Here is a 21,958-nt window from a genome sequence, read left to right on the forward strand (position 1 = left end):
TGGTCGGAAGATTGAACGGTGCACAGATAACTTAGTCTTGGTACTGACTTCCTTCTTGCAGAAGAGAGTAGATCGTAGCTGAGCGCTCGCTGCATTAGCTTTGCTACACCTCGCTTCCAGTTCTTTCACTATGTTGCCATCCTGTGAGAATATGCATCCTAAGCACTTGAAACCGTCCACCTGTTCTAACTTTGTTCCTCCTATTTGGCACTCAGTCCGTGTATATCTCTTTCGCACTGACGTTACTTTCGTTTTGGAGATGCTAATCTTCATACTATAGTCCTTACATTCCTGATCTAGCTCTGAAATATTAATTTGCAAACTTTCTATCGAATCTGCCATCACAACTAAGTTATCCGCATATGCGAGACTGCTTATTTTGTGTTCACATATCTTAATCTCACCCAGCCAGTCTATTGTTTTCAACATATGATCCATAAATAATATGAACAACAGTGGAGACAGGTTGCAGCCTTGTCTTACCCCTGAAACTACTCTGAACCATGAACTCAATTTACCGTCAACTCTAACTGCTGCCTGACTATCTATGTAAAGACCTTTAATTGCTTGCAAACGTTTGCCTCCTATTCCATAATCTCGTAGAACAGACAATAACTTCCTCCTAGGAACCCGGTCATATGCCTTTTCTAGATCTATAAAGCACAGATACAATTCCCTGTTCCACTCGTAACACATCTCCATCATTTGCCGTAAGCTAAAGATCTGGTCCTGACAACCTCTAAGAGGCCTAAACCCACACCGATTTTCATCCAATTTGTTCTCAACTAATACTCGCACGTTCCTTTCAACAATACCTGAGAAGATTTTACCCACAACGCTGATTGAAGAGATACCTCTGTAGTTGTTACAATCTTTTCTGTTTCCATGCTTAAAGATTGGTGTGATTACTGCTTTCGTCCAGTTTGATGGAACCTGTCCTTACTCCCACGCCATTTCAATTATCCTGTGTAGCCATTTAAGACCTGACATTCCACTGCATTTGATGAGTCCGACTTAATTTCATCCACCCCAGCCGCTTTATTGCACTGCAATCCATTGACCATTTTCTCCACTTCCTCAAATGTGATCCTATTTACATCATCATTCCTGTCCCATTGTACATCGAAATCTGAAACATTACTCATCGTTTTTTCAGCTACATTGAGCAACTCTTCAAAATATTCCCTCCATCTGCCCAAGCTATCAACAGGACTCACCAGAAGTTTTCCTGACCTTTCAAAAATACTTGTCATTTCCTTCTTACCTCCCTTTAGAAGACTGCTAATTACACTCCAGAATGGTTTTCCAGCAGCTTGACCCAAAGTCTCCAACCTGTTTCCAAAGTCATCCCAAGATTTCTTTTTGGATGCTGCAATTATCTGTTTGGCTTTGTTTCTTTCTTCAACATAACTTTCTCTGCCTACCTGAGCTCTAGTATGTAGCCATTTTTGATAAGCCTTCTTTTTCCTTTTACACACAGCTTGCTCAGAAACATTACCCTATGTTTAAGTTAGAAATTTTCATCACTCTTGTTTGTAATTAGAATACTATGTCAGTGAGAACAAGAAGTTAATTTAATGCTGTCCGTCTGGTCACCTGAGAAGAGCGTGGTAGTGCCGGAGTTTCTCCGAATATTATTTCATTATCTCTAAAACTTAAATAACATTCGAAGCTGTATTGTTTCTCTGCTCGTCTCTTTTTACATCTCAACTGCATCTGCTCACATCATTGTAGGTTAGTTGGACCGCTGGCCGGACAGTGCAGTTCAAGTTTAATGCGCCTGTAAAGCCTTGTCCCACATTATAGCTCAATCTATACGGATGTAACACACTATAAAACGTATCCTTATGATCGTACTTGACAGTACTGGTCACAGTTTGGCTTCCGCTCCATGTGAAACGAAATCCAATGAGATTCAGACAAATGCGGAAGAATACATGGCGTAAAGTTTACAACAGGTTTATCCTTATGATGAACAGAGTATAATATTGCTAACAGCCCAGATCCTACAGTGTGCTGTCTCAATATCATTCCTGTAAATTCCTATAATTTCAGTACGGTAAATATTTTTCCATCTACAGTGACTCAAGTTGCGAAAGTTTAATTTAAACCACACTGTACATATGCACAATAAATAAAAATTCGTACTTAGCTACAATTCCTGGTTTGGCAATTTTATCGGGCAGCACAAAAATTTTCTCTCGGCTCTCTTAAATTGAGTTGCTTTATTTGTTCACCTATTTGTCTGCCGAATACTTTGAAATTCACACGTCAGGTATGCATCTTCCGAATCACTAAACATACAACAATGGTAAACGAAGTATTGAAGTTTCCGGTAACGTGTACTGACAAAAAGACATCTATTCATATGTAGTGTATACGTGTCTTTGTAAGATAGTCTGGTCACGAAATATTGCTTAAAGTGACGAAGATGCAAGTATATACTTTATAATTTATAGAATACTTATAATTTTGAAGTAGAGAATATGCTGAAGTCAACAACGTTACTTAGCTGTATTTCTATATATAAAGCATCGCTTTACTCAGAACATATTTTTTAGTGTTAAACATCGACTACCTGTACGTCTTTAATAAAAGACCCTAAACCCTCTATCCGTAGACAGGGAGGTGAATCTAACAAAGCAGATTGTTAATATCTGTTTCCACGCGAAAATTCTGCAACTTTTGTGTTTCATTACGCGTTATGCAGATAAAAAGGTCATGCAAAATTTCATTTGGAAATTCTGACAGCAGAAATATCAGATTAAGAGATGTAAACAGCAGACCGAAGAAATTAACCTTTGTATACCAAGATACTTAAAGCGTAATCTGCTGCGGAGTTTTGTGAATGAGATATTGATTGAGAGACCACGTTCCACTTGAGTGGAGATATGTTCTTTGATTAAAGTGATGTTTCTTATCCATATTTGTTGCATCATAGTTTACCATGTGTAAATATGTTTGTAACAAGCGAGGGAGAAGTGAAGATAGAACTGCGCTGAGCTCACATTCCCATATTACAATAATATTTTCAATAGAAATAAGCCTGAGATTAATTTCAGTTTGTGCTGCAACATTCAAACAAAATTATAATTCTGTGAAAATACTCTCTTAAAAATCGTAAATATGCGGTGACTGAAATAAAAATCAAGGGAATATCTTGCTAGGAATTAAAATTCATGATGTTAATCAAACTGTTGCAAAGCCATTCTGCCTGTGTGTGTGTGTGTGTGTGTGTGTGTGTGTGTGTGTGTGTGTGTGTGTGTGCGAGCGCGCCATTATGCCTGTGTGTGTTTGTGTGTGTGTGTGCGCATTCTCCCTTCTCTCGATTCATAATAAAAGGGTCCTGGTTGAAGCAGTGTCCAGAAATTAGACCACGCAATCAGCCAAATATGATTAAGTACTTTGTAGTTACTACTGGAATTTGCATGCGTTGATGAGAATGCGTTACATTTCAAAGCCAGCTAGCGTCCCTGTCGAACCATGCTGATTATTCTAGGACGAATTTGCTGGGAGCACTTAAGTAACAGTAGTATGTACCTTAATTTCGTTTCCGAATATAGCACTGCTCAATGGTTAGGAGATTCTTCAGATTTACAGCTTACATATAAATGAAAGTTGTTTTATTAAATGGCTGTCCCTGTTCCGTAAAAGCCTATGTATGTATAACACCGGTTTCGACTCTTAGCCATTATCTAGTTTTCGAGCCTGAATATGAAAAAAACGAAACCCCAGAAATAGGTCTGTAGCAAGTACTCGTAGTATAAGTAAGAATAATGTTGCCTTGTTAACTCCTCATAAGTAAACTATAAATCCAGACAAGTAAGTTCCAAATTGGGTGGAATTATTTTTCAATCCAACTATATGGACTTTTCTAGTTGATAGTGATACTATACTGCTACAAAACAAACCAAGCGAACAATTATTTTCGTTGATTTGTTTAATTGGTTCGTTAATCATACTGAGAGCAACGTAGACCTACGTAACAGCTTTTTGTGTCTTGTCTCTGCTGGTAGTATTCGAAATACTGGCGGGAATATGAGAAGTTAATACTGAGATAGATTAACTTTTTTTTACTTCGAAGAAGCTTTTGACCGTGTTTACAGAATGAAACTATTTGACATAATGACTGAAACTGGACATCCAATACATCCCCTTGAAGCTATAAGACACTTATACAAGGACACAAAAGTAATAATAAAAGTTGTCACTAATTAAAATGAAGAAATCATTAGCAATGCGGAACAAAAAACGTCCTTAGCCAGTCACCAACCTCATTTAATGTGTATGTAAATGAATTCATTAAACTGGAGACAGGAAATAAAGCTGGATCTATAGATAATTAAAAATAAAGCTATTAAAATCCTTAAGTATGTAGATGATGTAACAATTTTGGAAGAAAGTGAAGATGACCTACAAAAAGCAGTGTCTAATCTACAATAATTGAGTAAATGAGAATGTAACCTTCCTACATTAACACAGAAGACGAGAAACATGTCTAGTAACCAGCTCAAAAACAATAAAACATAATACCCGAATTGAGAACGTCCCCAACTTTAATCTTTTATGATATGCTGTAAGTTATTATCTGGACCAGTATGTCTAAAATAAGATTAACAGATATCGATCAATATGTCGAATGCTAAACAAAACATTACAGAACAAAATATGGAAGGAAACTGAGCCGTGCCCACTGGGTTAGTGGTCAGAGCAGTGCCCCTCTCGTCATCTATGGTCGTCCCTGGTTTAATGTTCCAATCAGAGACGCTGGCCTGGGGGTCTTTGACTGAAAGACCATTCAAAGGCGTGCAGTTGCTCTGGAGTCCTTCAAGTTCGGTTCATCGTTGGTGTGAGGATACTTCGCGAAATGGCGGGTCACGCGGCTGGTGGCATAGTGAAAGAAGCGAGCAGTACTGCACCCATGTCTGAGGGGCCAGTCTGTACTGCTGTTCACAAACGGTGGTGACCGTTTGTTGGTTTGGTGGCTAAAAGGCTGTTTAAAGCGTTAGTGGGTACCACAACCTGGTTACACTAGAAGTACGAGTACAGTTTCGCTATTATATAGTATTCTGTGACCGGATTGCAATACTGATATTACACTCCTGGAAATTGAAATAAGAACACCGTGAATTCATTGTCCCAGGAAGGGGAAACTTTATTGACACATTCCTGGGGTCAGATACATCACATGATCACACTGACAGAACCACAGGCACATAGACACAGGCAACAGAGCATGCACAATGTCGGCACTAGCACAGTGTATATCCACCTTTCGCAGCAATGCAGGCTGCTATTCTCCCATGGAGACGATCGTAGAGATGCTGGATGTAGTCCTGTGGAACGGCTTGCCATGCCATTTCCACCTGGCGCCTCAGTTGGACCAGCGTTCGTGCTGGACGTGCAGACCGCGTGAGACGACGCTTCATCCAGTCCCAAACATGCTCAATGGGGGACAGATCCGGAGATCTTGCTGGCCAGGGTAGTTGACTTACACCTTCTAGAGCACGTTGGGTGGCACGGGATACATGCGGACGTGCATTGTCCTGTTGGAACAGCAAGTTCCCTTGCCGGTCTAGGAATGGTAGAACGATGGGTTCGATGACGGTTTGGATGTACCGTGCACTATTCAGTGTCCCCTCGACGATCACCAGTGGTGTACGGCCAGTGTAGGAGATCGCTCCCCACACCATGATGCCGGGTGTTGGCCCTGTGTGCCTCGGTCGTATGCAGTCCTCATTGTGGCGCTCACCTGCACGGCGCCAAACACGCATACGACCATCATTGGCACCAAGGCAGAAGCGACTCTCATCGCTGAAGACGACACGTCTCCATTCGTCCCTACATTCACGCCTGTCGCGACACCACTGGAGGCGGGCTGCACGATGTTGGGGCGTGAGCGGAAGACGGCCTAACGGTGTGCGGGACCGTAGCCCAGCTTCATGGAGACGGTTGCGAATGGTCCTCGCCGATACCCCAGGAGCAACAGTGTCCCTAATTTGCTGGGAAGTGGCGGTGCGGTCCCCTACGGCACTGTGTAGGATCCTACGGTCTTGGCGTGCATCCGTGCGTCGCTGCGGTCCGGTCCCAGGTCGACGGGCACGTGCACCTTCCGCCGACCACTGGCGACAACATCGATGTACTGTGGAGACCTCACGCCCCACGTGTTGAGCAATTCGGCGGTACGTCCACCCGGCCTCCCGCATGCCAACTATACGCCCTCGCTCAAAGTCCGTCAACTGCACATACGGTTCACGTCCACGCTGTCGCGGCATGCTACCAAAGACTGCGATGGAGCTCCGTATGCCACGGCAAACTGGCTGACACTGACGGCGGCGGTGCACAAATGCTGCGCAGCTAGCGCCATTCGACGGCCAACACCGCGGTTCCTGGTGCGTCCGCTGTGCCGTGCGTGTGATCATTGCTTGTACAGCCCTCTCGCAGCGTCCGGAGCAAGTATGGTGGGTCTGACACACCGGTGTCAATGTGTTCTTTTTTCCATTTCCAGGAGTGTATATGTTATGAAACAGTTTGTTGCTCAAAGTGATTTGATATTAGTAATTTGCCCACGTTGTACTGTTCATGTTTCTTTCTCCCGTCAAGAATCGTTTTAACTTCAATTGGCTGTAACTTAGTGCGGTGTGCATATTTAACGAACGGTCATGTGCTGTCGTATTTGGTGCTTTAAAGGGAGTTGATTTCACTCAACCGTTACGCAAAGATTAGCTACATGGATGATCACTGTTTATAATTCTAGTGCAATTAAGTGGGCTTACTCTGTTGCTTCTCGTAAGCCGAGGAAGTGTTTGTGAAGTAGCTGTTGACTTACTGAAGGCGTGTGGAATACGAGTAACTGTCGTTTGCACTGTTGTTGAGCAACGTGGTCACCATCGAACAGCTCGCTGTGGTTTCACTTAAGCTCATTACGCTATCATTCTCTCTGGTTCTTCAAGACGAACAGAATGGCAGCACTGCAGAATGTTTTCTGGAGCTCCAAAAGCTGCGTTGTTTGTAGCGGCCGAGCCCCCACATACGACACGGTGGATCTGGGTTCGTTAGCGTATTTGTTCCCATTTATCGTACCCGTCGGCGCTCTTTGTCTCACAGGGTTAATTTCAGTAATGATTCTTGGCGGTCAAGCTCGGTCCTTCTGTAGACTTTTGAATTTGTATCGCACGAGGAGTTATGTAATGTTGCCTCACAGTGCATTGCTAAGTAGCACAGCACTGCTTGCAAGTCTGTCTGCCCCGTTATGAGGTCTGTTTCATTGGCGATACACCTTGATGACAACGTCTGGCACACCAGTTCAGCTCTATCCTAGGCCGTCCTCAGCTCGCTTGATGGAAGTTTATCAAAAATTTTAAGCCTGCACAGAAAAGTTACTCTGCCTTGCAATATTCGTTTCTCATTTCAAAAACTTCGTCTCGAAATTTGCTTCTGTTTAGCTTCTGCAGATTTTATAAATCAGATTACATGATTATACATACCGTAAAACATTGCTACTCTGGAGACTTGGTTACATCGATTGTTTCCTTATCCGATATTATCTTTCGAAATCGAAGTTTTTGACAGTTGCGCTCTATTATCCGAGTTTCCTTTCTTAAAAATTATACTATTAAATCAGGTTGTTTCTTAGCCCTCTGTTTTAATACATAATCCGGAATTTCTGTTTGCCACAAGAGTTTCTCTGAAGTTTACACAAAACACACATCCTTTAAACCACGCGTATATAACTACTGCTTGCGGTACTACCACATACAATGTACTGGTCGGAAGCTCCAGTTGCCTCTCTTATTATTATTATTATAACGATTGTTCCCCTTTAGGAGAGCGTTTGAACTTGAATTCATAATTTCATCTTCGGATGTTTATCTTCTTTGCTTCCCAAAACCTCCTCATCCTCTCAGAATGCTCCTTCTTCCGTTCCTCTGTCCATTTTTTACCAGGCTGACGCGATGTTCTTTCCCCAAACTTCACACTTGTGATTTTATGCCGGCACTCGGTGCGATCTTCGAGATTTTTTATGTTGATCTGCTGTAGATCCCTCTGGACTTCTTTCAGCCATTCCGTGCCACATTTACTCCTTGTTATAATATTGAATAATTTCTTTGCTGTTCTGGAGTCTTCCATCCTGTAGATGTGTGTATAAAATTTGGCTCGGCGCTTTCTGATTTCATCTGTTACTATGTTGATCTTTCTATAGAGCTCGTTTTGTGGTCTCTTCATCCAAATGCCATTTTTGTTGATTGGACCGTAAATCTTCCTGAGAATTTTTCTTTCCTGCTTTTCTATTTCCTTAATTTTAGAATGACTATCAATCACCATTGTTTCAGCTGCATAGATTGCTTCTGGAAGAATCACTGTTGTATAGTGCCTTAATTTTGCGTCTGTCGAAATGCAGTTCTTGTTGTAATGCGTCCATGTTAGCTTGTAGGCTTTCTGGAGCTTGGTGATTCTTTGTTCATTGGCAATTCGGTTTAATCCTGAGGACTGTATAGTTTCACCGAGGTATTTAAAATGGCAGACTTGTGCAATTTTACCATATTTTGTTATTAAAGGGGATTTATTTTCTGGCTGCCTTTCCATATATTGGGTTTTTTCATAAGATATCTGTAGTCCGGTTTTTTGTGAAATTTCATGTAGTTTTTCCACTGCGTGAATCGCTTCTGTTCTGTTATTGGTGATAATTGCAATATCGTCAGCGAAAGCAAGGCACTTGACTTTAATTCGGTTCTCTTTCTTGATACCAATTTGGATACCCTTTACGTGAGGTTCCCATTCCCTGATTATCTTTTCTAGAACAATATTGAAAAGGATTGGGGATAGTCCGTCCCACTGTCGGACTCCAGATTTGATTTCGAAGGGTTCTGATACTTCGCCCATGAATTTCACTCTGGCCGTTGTTCCTGTAAGTGTCTGTTCTGTGATTTTTCGTGTCTTTCGGTCGATCCCAAATTCTTCCATGATTTTAAACAGGGTTCCACGGTCCACTGAATCATATGCTTTCCTGAAGTCGATGAATATAACTACTGTGTTTCTGCATTTCCTCATTTGTAATATTGTCTTTAAGCGCCAGATCTGTTCCGCACATGACCGTCCTTTTCTGAATCCGGCCTGGTATTCACCAATTAGTGTATCTGCTTGGGATTCTATCCTGTTTAAAAGCGCTTTGGAAAGGATTTTGTAAGCGACTGGGAGCAGGGAAATTCCTCTGTAATTGTTCATGTCTGTCTTGTCGCCCTTTTTGTGCAGCGGGTGAATCAGAGCGCATTTCCAGTCCTCTGGTATCTGCTCCGTTATCCATAGATCTGATATTATACGGTGTAATTTCTGCATAAGTATAGGATCGTTTAGTTTCCAGAACTCAGCAATGATTCCATCTTCTCCTGGTGCTTTGTTATTTTTCAACTGCTTGACTATCTCCATAATTTCTTCAAGATCCGGGGCATGTGAGTCTGGGTGTGTGAATACTGGAGAAGAGAAGACAAGTTTTTCTTGGGGTGGTTCGCAGTTGAGGAGGGAACTGAAATATTGGGCTAAGATTTTGCAGTTATTTTTCGTGTTGGTTTCCAAAGAGCCATCGGGTTTCTTGAAGCACAAGCTAGGCGCTTGGTATCCCTGTAAGTTTTCTCTGAAAGTCTTATAAAAATTTCTTGTATTATTTTTGATGAAATCCTGCTGGATTTCAGAGAGTCTGTTGTTGTCATATCCCCGTTTTTCTTTTCTAATTATTTTTGAGGTCCGTTTTTGGGTCTTAAGAAAGTTCTTCCAGTTTTCTTCAGTTTTGTGACTGCTAAATTTTTTCCATGCAGTTATTCGGTTGTCAACTGCCTCATCACAGGTTGCATTCCACCAGCGATGTTTCCTGTTGCGAGGGGGTTGTGTAGTGTCGGCAGACTTGCCAACACTACGCACACTAATTGAAAGAGGCGGCCAAGATGCACGCGCTAACTCACGAAGGATGGAGTGAGGTCTGAAACAGGATACGTGATGAATGTGATAAAGAAAAGAACGTAGCTACTAGAACACTTAACTTTTATATCGTCCTTTGGTATACAGCATTCTTGATGATACAAGTGAGACTATCTTGAGATACATGCAATGGTACAAATGGCGCCTTGCTAGGTCGTAGCCATTAACTTAGCTGAAGGCTATTCTAACTGTCTCTCGGCAAATGAGAGAAAGGCTTCGATCAGTGTAGTCGCTAGCAATGTCGTCGTACAACTGGGGCGAGTGCTAGTCAGTCTCTCGAGACCTGCCTTGTGGTGGCGCTCGGTCTGCGATCCTGACAGTGGCGACACGCGGGTCCGACATGTACTAATGGACCGCGGCCGATTTAAGCTACCACCTAGCAAGTGTGGTGTCTGGCGGTGACACCACAGGTTGTCCTAATTTGAGGGCTTCCTGAATTTTCTCTGTTAGTTTCTTCCAGTCTGTTGATTTTTCCTGATTAATTTGCGTGATGATTTTTTCTTTGTTCAGTTGCAGATATTCCGGATCTGGTTTGGTACTTTTGGGTGGCCTTTTTAGCATTCTGTTGGGTTGGAATTTTGTTTTTATTTGGAGAAGATGATGATCTGATTCAAAGACACCTTTGCGGGTTCTCTCTTATTATATATATTATTATACTATTATATCAGGTAGTTTCTTAGCCCTCTGTTTTAATACATAATCCGGAATTTCTGTTTGCCACAAAAGTTTCTCTGAAGTTTACACAAAACACACATCCTTTAAACCACGCGTATATAACTACTGCTTGCGGTACTACCACATACAATGTACTGGTCGGAAGCTCCAGTTGCCTCTCTTATTTTACGGTTACTTGGAGATCGGCTACACCTTGCAGTGTCGTACATGCCTGTACGTTTCCTTTTTAAAACCAGCTTCCTTGCGCGCTTCATCACCTTACCGTGTGCAGTGAATCTTAGTGATACTATACACATTTAGATGGTTATAGGTGCATGATATTAGAGTCTTGCGACGTTGTCTCTCTTGCAGCTGTACCCTTAGGCTAAAAATGCCTCCCCGATTTTTACTGCTCTTTAACAACAAATACACCACGTTTTCTCTTAGTTTCATATCATATAAGACTGCAGTAGCTTTCTGAGCATTCACCATAGCGTCTATTTTAAAATGACCGTCTGCAGTTGCACTCTGCATGACGCTAAAATAAGTGACACAGACACATATCTCCCAGGCTCTACGGTGTTAAAACAACATCCATTTTCACCCAGTGGCACAGATATTAATGCACCTAAATCAATGACACCCAGAAGCTGCTCACGTACCCATTTAGTTCTGTACAGCACACACTTACATCGGTTGACACTTCAGACAATTCAGACTAGGCATTTTCGCTAGATATTGGAGCTGATACCATTATATTACTCTCTGTCACTTCCATAATGCTATCATTTAGCGTAGCAAGTAAATTTGCAGTCACTTCCATGACCTTCCATTACTGACACCCTTACGCTTCGTGTTATCTTATACAAGCACTTTTTAAACGGTTATCCTCCTGGTTGCTTTCGTTCCCTTCTCTCCATCGTCTCCATAATAATACAGTTACTCATGCCCCGAGGTCCTTCTTCGATCAACCAGTCGCGGAGACTTTGTAAGTAGGCTGTTTAGGTTTTTATGTTGGTGACGCCACGTAGCGCACTGTATGAAAATCACTGACTGTGCTCGTGTGCACTCTGTGGTTGGTTTGCATTGTTGGAATAATTGCGATTGTAGTGTTGGGCAGTTGGATATGAACAGCGCGTAGCGTTGCGCTGTTGGAAGTGAGCCTCCAGCAGTGGTGGATGTGGGGAGAGAGATGGCGGAGTTTTGAGAGCGGATGATCTGGACGTGTGTCCATCAGAAAGAGTAAATTTGTAAGACTGGATGTCTTGAACTGATATAGATATTATGATTTTTGAACACTATTAAGGTAAGTACATTGTTTGTTCTCTATCAAAATCTTTGATTTGCTAACTATGCCTATCAGTAGTTAGTGCCTTCAGTAGTTAGAATCCTTTATGTGGCTGGCAGTATTGGCGCTCGCTGTATTGCAGTAGTTCAAGTAACGAAGATTTTTGTGTGGTAAGTTATTTGTGAAAGGTATAGGTTATTGTTAGTCATGGCCATTCTTATGTAGGGATTATTGAAAGTCAGATTGCGTTGCGCTAAAAAATATATTGTGTGTCAGTTTAGTGTCGATCAGAAAAAGTAAAGAGAGAAATGTCTGAGTACGTTAAATTTTGTACAGCTGTTTGAAAATCAAATAACATAATACGTTTATCAGCACAGCAATTCAATAATTTTTCTAAGGGGATGTTTCAACTTCCCTGTAACTCCTCTGGAAACTCGGGGAGCCTTACGATAAGCTGTTTCTTTTTACGTCTGTTCTTTGATCCTTTTTCCCTATTTTAAAACTGTGCAATCTGCCTTTACTTTGTTAAAAATATCTGCAGTGCTATACAGTTGCTCTGCAGTGCTTTCCTTTAAATGAGCTCCAGCAACTGCTAAAATTGTCGTTGTTTCCTCCATTGTAGCAACGACATGGCTGATAGCTAACAGTTATGGAAAATCCAATGAAAGAGAGAAACCTAAAACGACTACGAACACATAACTACACTAGCATACACCTACTACAGCTTAAAGTTCTGTCAGAGTGGCTACTCACGAGTGTCACTTCACCGTACTTAAGAACATTGAGTGATGAAAGTAGCTCACAAGAAAAAACAGTACACCTTCAAAATGGTAGAAAGTGATACACATAGTCTGATCATTAACTGCCCTCATCTTATACATGTCAATACAACTACAGTATAACCCCTATAATCCGTCACCTTCGGGACGGGGACCATGGTCGGAACGATAAAAAGGTCGGATTATCCGAAAAATCTTATATTTATTGCAAAAAATACAAAAAGACATTTAGTACAAAAAGATTAAACGATTTAAGAACTAAGATTTCTACAGTAATGTAAAAAGATGTTTTTACACGTTGTTAAACAATATATTAACTAAGAAACGTCTACACACATTACAATATGTATTGGTTTTAAAAGGACAAACAAGTTACAGTACTGTACTGTACTTAATAACGTATAATCGATATATACTGTAAACTAAAAAATGTTTATAGCACTGTATCTAAAAAAGGAATATTTTACGAAGAAATAAACTACTGTATGTATAAACTAAGAAATGATTATACAGTATGCATTGCTTTTACAGTAAAAACGGAAACAAATTACTTGGGGAAAAAGTGAAAAATTTTTGTTTAGCAGATGTTATTGTAGATTTAGCTGCAGTGTCCCTCCATTTTTTATCCACAAAACGCCCATTGGAGTTGAAGTTGGATTCTACTCGATGTATTCAAGGGCCATGTCAAAAGCGTTTTTTGCATCGTTGTGTTAACTCCGGGTGGGGGGTTCGTCTTCGCCGTCCGAGTCCTCATTCACAGTTTCCTGGCTAACAGAGGCAACGATCTGGTCGTCATTGAGCTCTTCAAAAGTGTCACAGTCTTTGTCACATTCGTTGGTCCGCTCTTCAACTTAATTGGCAGGGACGTTCGGCTCCAGAGTTTGTAGATCTTTAAAGATTTCCAGTGCGTCGTTGTTTTGCTCATCTTCGGTATGCTCATTTTCAGTCATAACTTGTGGCCAAAGCTTACGCCACGATTTTGGCAGTGTGTCAGGTTTTAGTTCATCCCATGCTGCAGCAATTGTGTAGATAGCATCTTTGATGTTCAGGGATTTCATTGCCTCAAATAAGTTATGACCTCCTTCAGATTTTTCCAGGATTGAGCTGATATGCTTTCTGTGATATCGCCTTTTTAACCATTCGATAACGCCCTGATCCAGTGGTTGGATGAGTGAGGTCACATTAGGAGGCAGCAAAAGAGCTTTTATGTCCCCTTTCACCAAATCTTCCTCAGATGAATGTGATGATGCGTTATCCAACAGCAGTGGCACACGAACAGGCAGATTTTTTTGCTTCAAGTCTTTTTCGACCGATGGCACAAATTCGTAGAAAAAGCAGGATTTAAAAAGGTTGCAGTCCATCCAAGCAGATTTTTGATTGCGGTAATAAACGGGCAAGGAAGATAAGTTTATATTTTTGAATGCCCTTGGCTTCTCAGATTTGGCAATGACGAACAAGGGGCGCTTGTGGGTACCACCTGCGTTGCTACAAGGAATGACTGTTATTTTATCTTTTATAAGTTTCCTTCCTACCACGTATTTATTTGAAGCTGCGAGCGTTTTTGTTGGCAACATTTTAAAGTTCAGCCCTGTCTCGTCGAAATTATACACTTGGCAGGGTGACAGTTCATTTTCTTCTATAGTCTCTTGAAACTTAGCCCGCATCTCGTGGTCGTGCGGTAGCGTTCTCGCTTCCCACGCCCGGGTTCCCGGGTTCGATTCCCGGCGGGGTCAAGTATTTTCTCTGCCTCGTGATGGCTGGGTGTTGTGTGCTGTCCTTAGGTTAGTTAGGTTTAAGTAGTTCTAAGTTCTAGGGGACTTATGACCACAGCAGTTGAGTCCCATAGTGCTCAGAGCCATTTGAACCATTTTTTCTTGAAACTTAACAGAAAACTTAGCAGCTGCGGCATCGGCAGATAGCCTTTCACCGGAAATAGAAACAAGTCGGACACCATGACGAGTTTTCCAACGATCAATCCAGCCTTCACTGGCAGTTTTTGTGCAAAACTATCTCTTTTTCTTTGAGAATTGGCCCGGATACTGGAGTTCCTTTCCTTCTTTCTTGACAAAATCATATCCATAATGCATTGTTAAGCAGTTCAAGTTTAGGCTTTTTTAATGTTTTGCGATTCTTCAGAGTGTTTTCACCAACAATCGTAGCCGTACAGGATTCAATGTCTTTCCGATTCTTCCTCGAATCCTTAATTGTCGTAACACCTACATTCAGTTCCATAGCAATTTTTTGGAGCGATTCTCATTCGTCCAGTCTTTGTAGCACTGCTAATTTTTCATTTAATGAAAGAGTTACGTGTTTACGTTTGAATCCAGACATGTTGAAAAACAGACACTATGAATCTACAGTAATAAGAACTGTAGAGAACACGGAATAAAGCAAACAAAGACGTTTTTTAATCCCAACAAAGGATAAAACCGCACAATAACGTACAGTATAACAATATGCACAGCGACAGACACCGCAACAATGGCCCGACAGGCGTCCAGTCAGTGACAAGTCGGCAGAGGCTTGCGAGCCTGAGCATGGTCGGACTAACCGGAGTGACGGACCATCCGAGGTCGGACTAGAGGGGTTCTACTGTAGACACTTGACAAGACTCTCATCGATAACTTATGAACCTTCCAGGCAAGCAAAATAGAAAAATAAGTACTGCTCTCACCATACCTCACACGGACAAAACTACGACCCCAAGGTATTCCAGCCATCTTCCCAAGGATGGTACCTGTTGCTGTTGTTCCACTGTCTCCAATGTCTTGAGGTGACAGACGGTCTGACAACAATGTAGCGATCAATGGCTGGGGTCGCATTGACACCACGAGATAGAGTGAAGTTTGAGGGTGAGTGGTTCAGTGCACGCCTCGTGACGTAATTGATATAGCATTATCTATAAATACATTTGTTGGGCAGGCAAAGCTTATAATGGTACGGCTTCTTCAAAGCAGCAGGCAGCAGGGACACGCGCTCGCATATGCCGCGAAGGAATACTGATGCCTTATCAGTCATCCTGACGTGGCTGCCGCAGGTCGTGTCTCGTTTGTGTTGTGTGGTCCTAGCGATGGCAGCGGTCGAAGCAGGTGCCGCCCATGCTACACTTACGCAAATCAGCTACCACCTCAGCGCTCTAGAAGACAGACACGTCAGAAGTTCAGCGGTCGAGACAGGTCCCACACACGCTGCACTTACCCAAATCAGCTACCACCTCAGCGCTCTAGGAGACAGACACGTCATAAGTTCAGCAGTCGAGACAGGTCTCACACATGCTACACTTACCCAAATCAGCTATCACCTCAGCGCTCTAGAAGACAGACACTTCAGGCGTTCAGGTGGAGTCTGCAGACATGGGTCCAGGATGCCGGTTGGCGTCCAGAGAGGCCCTGGTCACCCGTCGTGGATCGACGATGCTCACAAGCCGGTCAGACGAGTGTTCATCAGAGACAAGGGTAGCGCCAGGAGTGCCCCATGGAAGTGCGACAGGACCGCTGTTGCTCTCTATATGCACAAATGATTTGGCGGCTTGGGTGGGCAGCAATCTGCTGTGGCGTACGGTACGATGTAGAAACTGAATTGCTGTGGGAAGATACAAGACGACAGAAAAAATTTCCATTGGTATGATGAATGGGAGCTAGCCCTAAATGTGGAAAAATATGAGTTAATGCGAATGGGTAGGAATAACAACCCGTAATGTTCAGATGCAGTATTACTAGCATGTCAAGTCGTTTAAATATCTGGGCGTGTGTTGCAGAGCGACATGAGGTAGAATGAGCATGAGAAAACTGTGGTAGGGAAGGCGAATGGTCGGCTTCTACTTATTGGGAGAATTTTAGGATAGGGTGGTTTACCTGTAAAGGAGACCGCAAATAGGACGCTGATGCGACATATTCTTGAGCACTGTTCGTGTGTTTGGGATCAGTACCAGGTCAAATTGAAGGAAGACAACAAAGTAATTCAGAGACTGGCAGCTAGATTTGTTACCGGTAGGTTCGAACAACATGTAAGTGTTACGCAGATGCTTTGGGAACTCAAATGGGAATCCTGGAGCGAAGGCGACGTTCTTTTCTGGGAAAATTACTGAGAAAATTTAGAGAAGCGGCATTCGAATTTGACTGCCGAACGGTTCTACTGCTGCCAACGTACACTGTGCGTGAGGACCACAAAGATAAGATACGAGAAATTTGAGCTCATATGGAGGCATATAGACAGTCGTTTTTTCCTCGCTCTATTTGCGAGTCGAACAGGAAGGGAAATGACTAGTAGCGGTACAGGGTACCCTCTGCCACGTATCGTACTGTGGCTTGCGGAGTATTGATGTAGACGTATATGTAGATTGTAACGTCTCTTAGCAAAAGACACATTATGTGATAAAGAGAAAACATTGTGTATCATGTTTTGTTATTGTATGGAATTATGTACTTTTTTTATTATTTATTTTAGATAATATCTGTGTCGGCGAGTACTGAAACCGCCACAGACGATAAATATCAAACAAAGATGAGAATATGCAACTGGTATAAATAATACAGAACGAACATTAATTTCTTGTCTTCTTCTTGGAGTTACGTGAGTAGGATAGCCTGTGACGTTGTATTGTATGCTAACGTAGCATTCTTTTGTCGAGACTGAGAGATGTACGCCATTACGTACCCGGCTAGCTCAGTTGGACAGTCTGCCGCCGGCAGTGCTGCGAGGCGGTCGCGCGCCAGAGCGCTGCGGACGAGTCGCGCACGGTGTGTTTGTGTTTACTTCGGCCGCTGTAAGTGCCGTTTTCCCTTCTAGACCACCATGGCGCACAACTATCGGAAGAAGACATTACGTTTCAACTTTTGTTCCGACTTCGCCCGACCCAAGGCCCTGGAGGTAGAACGATTTATACGCGATGAAGTTAAGATACCACCAACGGATCTAATTGGTATCCACTTGTCCATAGTTAGCAGTACCGTCTACGTCAAAATGATCAACGATGCGGCGTGCGACAAGGTGCTTCAAGAGGCAAAACGTGGACTGCGCTTCTGTCATTCCGACGGCAACGTCGGACCCGTTACCGTCGATCACGCAGGTCTCGGCACACGGACGATCAGGATCTTCGAACTGCCGTTCGAACTACCTGCAGACGTCGTCATCGAGGCGCTCCGTCCCTATGGCAACGTTCTGGAACATGTTGCCGAACGATGGGTACAATTTCAAACCTATCCCGTTTTAAACGGTGTTAGACAGGTCCGCATCGAGTTACAGAAACACGTGCCTTCCTATCTACGTATCGGAGGCTGCCGTGCCATTATAATGTACGACGGCCAACCTCCGACCTGTTCCGGTTGCGGGAAAGAAGGTCACCTACGGTCTGAATGCATTCAACGACGTGTCGCGCAGCTCCCGTTGTCGGAAGCGTCCGTCACACCCACGATGACCGCCCTACCGGTCACTTACGCAGCGGCTCTTGCCACGTCTACAGTTTCGTCCAGTCCGTCGCCCGGTCCTTCCGATCGGCACGTCCCACCGTCCCAGTCACCTTTGGACGGTGCGGACGTCCCACCTGACAACCTTGCCGCCGAACAGGCTCCCGCACCGGAAGCTGAGGAGAACAGTACTTCTTCACAACACCTGTTTGACAATTTCATTGTCCCCACCGACGCCTTCGAACCAGGTCGACGCTCCTCCTTGCCGTCGTCCGACACTGAGGAACACGTGCGCAAACAACGCTCGCCACGTAGGCGCAAACGCCGTCGCCGTTCATCCACGGGCTCTCAAAGCGTCGCCACCCGCGACGACGACGACGACGACACCCAGCCAGCCGACATTTCCACACAGAGGTCGGCGGACAACTTTCAAGATGAACAAGACGTTTCGCAGGACGGGACCACCATGGAGGTCGCCACGCACAATGTAACGATCGGTGCGCAGGTTGAGACGCCTGTCTCCCCGCCGACAACTACAGATCTCTCTCACCACGACGCCATTCCCATGGACATTGGACAGACCCACGGCACAGGAACATGGGCCGACGACGTTGAGGAAGATACGCCACCTCCTCCGGATGAGTTGCCTCCGCCGGACAAGGCTGCCTGTTAACATCCAAAGCGAGGCATTGCAGCTGATGGGACGGGACTTCCTGTCGGTGCCCTCCCCTTGGTGATGGTAGATGCGCGTCCACCACCACTGAAACAAACGTACCGGTTTGCCACACTGAACATCAACATGATCGGCACTGCACCCAAGCTGCAACTCCTGTGTGACATGCTTCGGGCCTCTGACGTCGACGTCGCCCTTCTTCAGGAAGTACGCGTTGCCACCCTACCACCAGTCTACGGCTACGACTCATACACTTCCACATGTGATCAATCAGGGCGTGGAGTGGCTTTCTACATACGCGAAGGAATCCCACTCAAGGACACGACAATCCTTCCCTGTGGAAGAGGCATGGCTGTTACCATCTTCGACACGCGCGTCATCAATATCTACGCTCCGTCTGGCTCCACGAACCGTCGGCAGCGGTCCACCTTCTTCGGACATGACGTGGCGCCCCTGTTTTCTGGACGATATGATCGCCTTATCATGGGAGGCGATTTTAACTGTGTCCTCCATCCGCAGGACCAAGTGCCTGGTTATTCGCCATGCCCGGCGCTGCTCACCTTAATCGAAGATTTTCATCTCGTGGACGTTTGGGAGAAAATTCATGGCAATACCCCCGGTTTTACGCATTATACAGCACATTCTGCGAGCAGACTGGACCGGTTTTATGTCTCTGCCCACCTTGGCAATGACGTCGCCCAAGCTGAACGTTGGCCCCTTGCATTTTCGGACCACTGCGCCGTCATTTGCTCCCTGGCTCTGCCACCTCAGTCAGTGTGGCGCGGCAGAGGTTACTGGAAGCTTAATACCTCCCTCCTTAATGATCCACACTGCCGACAATGTATTGCCACTACATGGGCGTCTTGCGAAAGACGCCTTCCGCAGTACACATCCACGTTCCATTGGTGGCTCAAATGTGCCAAACCTGCGATCAGAAAGGCCTTCATACAATGTGGCAAGGAAGCAGCAGCATGGCATCGAGACACCACAAATTTTCACTACGCCGTCTTCCGTGAGCTCGATGCGCTCCCTCCATCACCAGACACCCATAGGGAACGACAGCGTACTAAAGCTCGTCTCCTCTCTCTTCAACGTGCACGACTGCATGGTGTCGTGGTGCGTTCCCGACGACAAGACCTCCTCCACGACGAAACCCCATCCACAATCCATGCCGCATCCGACCATAATCGTCGACGTCGACTTTTTGTCCCCACCATCACGACCTCCGATGGTGTTCACCACACAACACAGGCGGCAGTGGTGTCTGCCTTTGCTGATCATTATCACCAATTTTATGATGATGAACCGATGGCGACGCCCATTCCTGATGATCTCCGTCCTTCCCCTGATCGGACCCTCACCGTAGCGGAGTCAACGTCCATGATGTCTGCAATCACCGCAGAAGAGGTGGTAGATGCGATCAACAAAGGGGCCAAGAACAAATCACCCGGACCAGATGGTCTCCCAGTGGAGTTTTACCGTGCGTTCACCACGTTAATGCTTCCTCGCTGGACGGAAATGATTCAGGAACTCTTTACTCCGTCCTTCCCAATTCCACCTGAATTCGTCACTGGCATTCTTCTACCTGTGCCTAAACCGAAGGGAGGGTCTCATGTCTCTGCATATCGCCCCCTTACACTACTGAATGCAGACTATAAAATCTATGCACGGCTCTTAGCAGCGCGCTTACGCACCGTCTTACCTACGGTCCTTTCACCTGAGCAGACTGCACGTGGTTGTGGGGCCACCTTACAAACAGCCCTAGGAGAATGCCGTGACCTCATTGCACTGGCGTCGGTTTGTCGCCTTCGTGCAGCACTGGTATCCGTCGATTTCACGAGTGCCTTTGATCGCGTTCGACACCCATTCCTCCTCATGGTGGCGACACGTATGGGGTTCCCATTGCCTTTTGTCGATGCCATTCGCCGGTTACTGCTTCCCGCGGTCTCGATGGTACAAGTCAATGGGAGGCTTGTAGGACCGATTCCTATACGCCGCTCTGTGCGTCAAGGATGCCCTATGTCTACTTTATTATATGCCATTGCACTTGAGCCCCTCATCACTGGACTTACCTCTAGACTGCAGGGCCTCACTTTGCGTGACTACACCTTTCGCTGTAGGGCTTATGCGGACGATCTCCTCTTTCTCACCCGCTCCTCCACGGAACTCAATGACGCCATCCAATGGATCCACCAGTATGGACGTCTTTCTGGTAGCATTCTTAACGTCCGTAAATCGACTATGATGCACATTGGGCGCGGCCTCCCGGCTATGGTGCCGACCCCACTCCCAGTCGGTGCCACCCTTCGTTACTTGGGTATCGAATTTACGAGCTCCACACACCGCACAGTGGCCCTGGCTTACCGGCGGCTTTTGCAGTCGATTCGGCACCATGTCCGCGTTCAAGTGCACCGTAACTTAAACCAACTCCAACGTGTGTCCTATGTCAACATGTATGTCGCCCCTAAACTGGTACACGTCGCCCAGATCCTCCCAATGCCGTTACTCCTTGGCCGCCGCATCCAATCAGCCTTTGGATATTTCGTGTCAGCAGGGGCACTTTTCAAAGTCCGCTACAACACTCTAACACTGCCTCCTGCAAAAGGAGGTCTCGGACTCGTCAACGTGCGGGCACGATCTTCTGCACTCTTTGTCCACACTCTGTTGCGGCACTGGCAGAGGCCGGTCCCGTCCTTAACACGCAGTCTCTTAGATATCCTCCGACCAGCTTCTCTCGATCCACCGATCAATGTGGCACCTATTTCTCCATTATTGTACCACGTCGCCAATTGTTTCATAGAACTCAGCTACGTTCGGGCCGATCTTCCAGTCACCCGTCCTCACCGTACCAAAGATTATTATCGTTTGTTTCTGCTGTCCAATCCTTGCGACCCCATGGTGCTACAGCATCCTGACATTAACTGGCGCACGGTTTGGGGGTGTGTGCATGCACCCTTTTTACCGTCGTCTGTGTCTGCACTCTGGTATGTTTTAGTCTATCGAAAATTCCCGACTAATAGCCGACTTTATCGCATAGGACTGGCCACCTCCCCACTCTGCCCTGACTGTCAGCTCGAAGACACCGACGAGCACCGTCTTACGTGCCCCCTGAAACAAAACGTATGGCTCCTCATCCAACGAATCGTGGGCTTTTACCTCCGTGCCCCGCCAACGACGGTAACCCCGG

The sequence above is a fragment of the Schistocerca nitens genome, chromosome 7, assembly GCF_023898315.1.
Source record: "Schistocerca nitens isolate TAMUIC-IGC-003100 chromosome 7, iqSchNite1.1, whole genome shotgun sequence".
NCBI lineage: Eukaryota > Metazoa > Arthropoda > Insecta > Orthoptera > Acrididae > Schistocerca > Schistocerca nitens.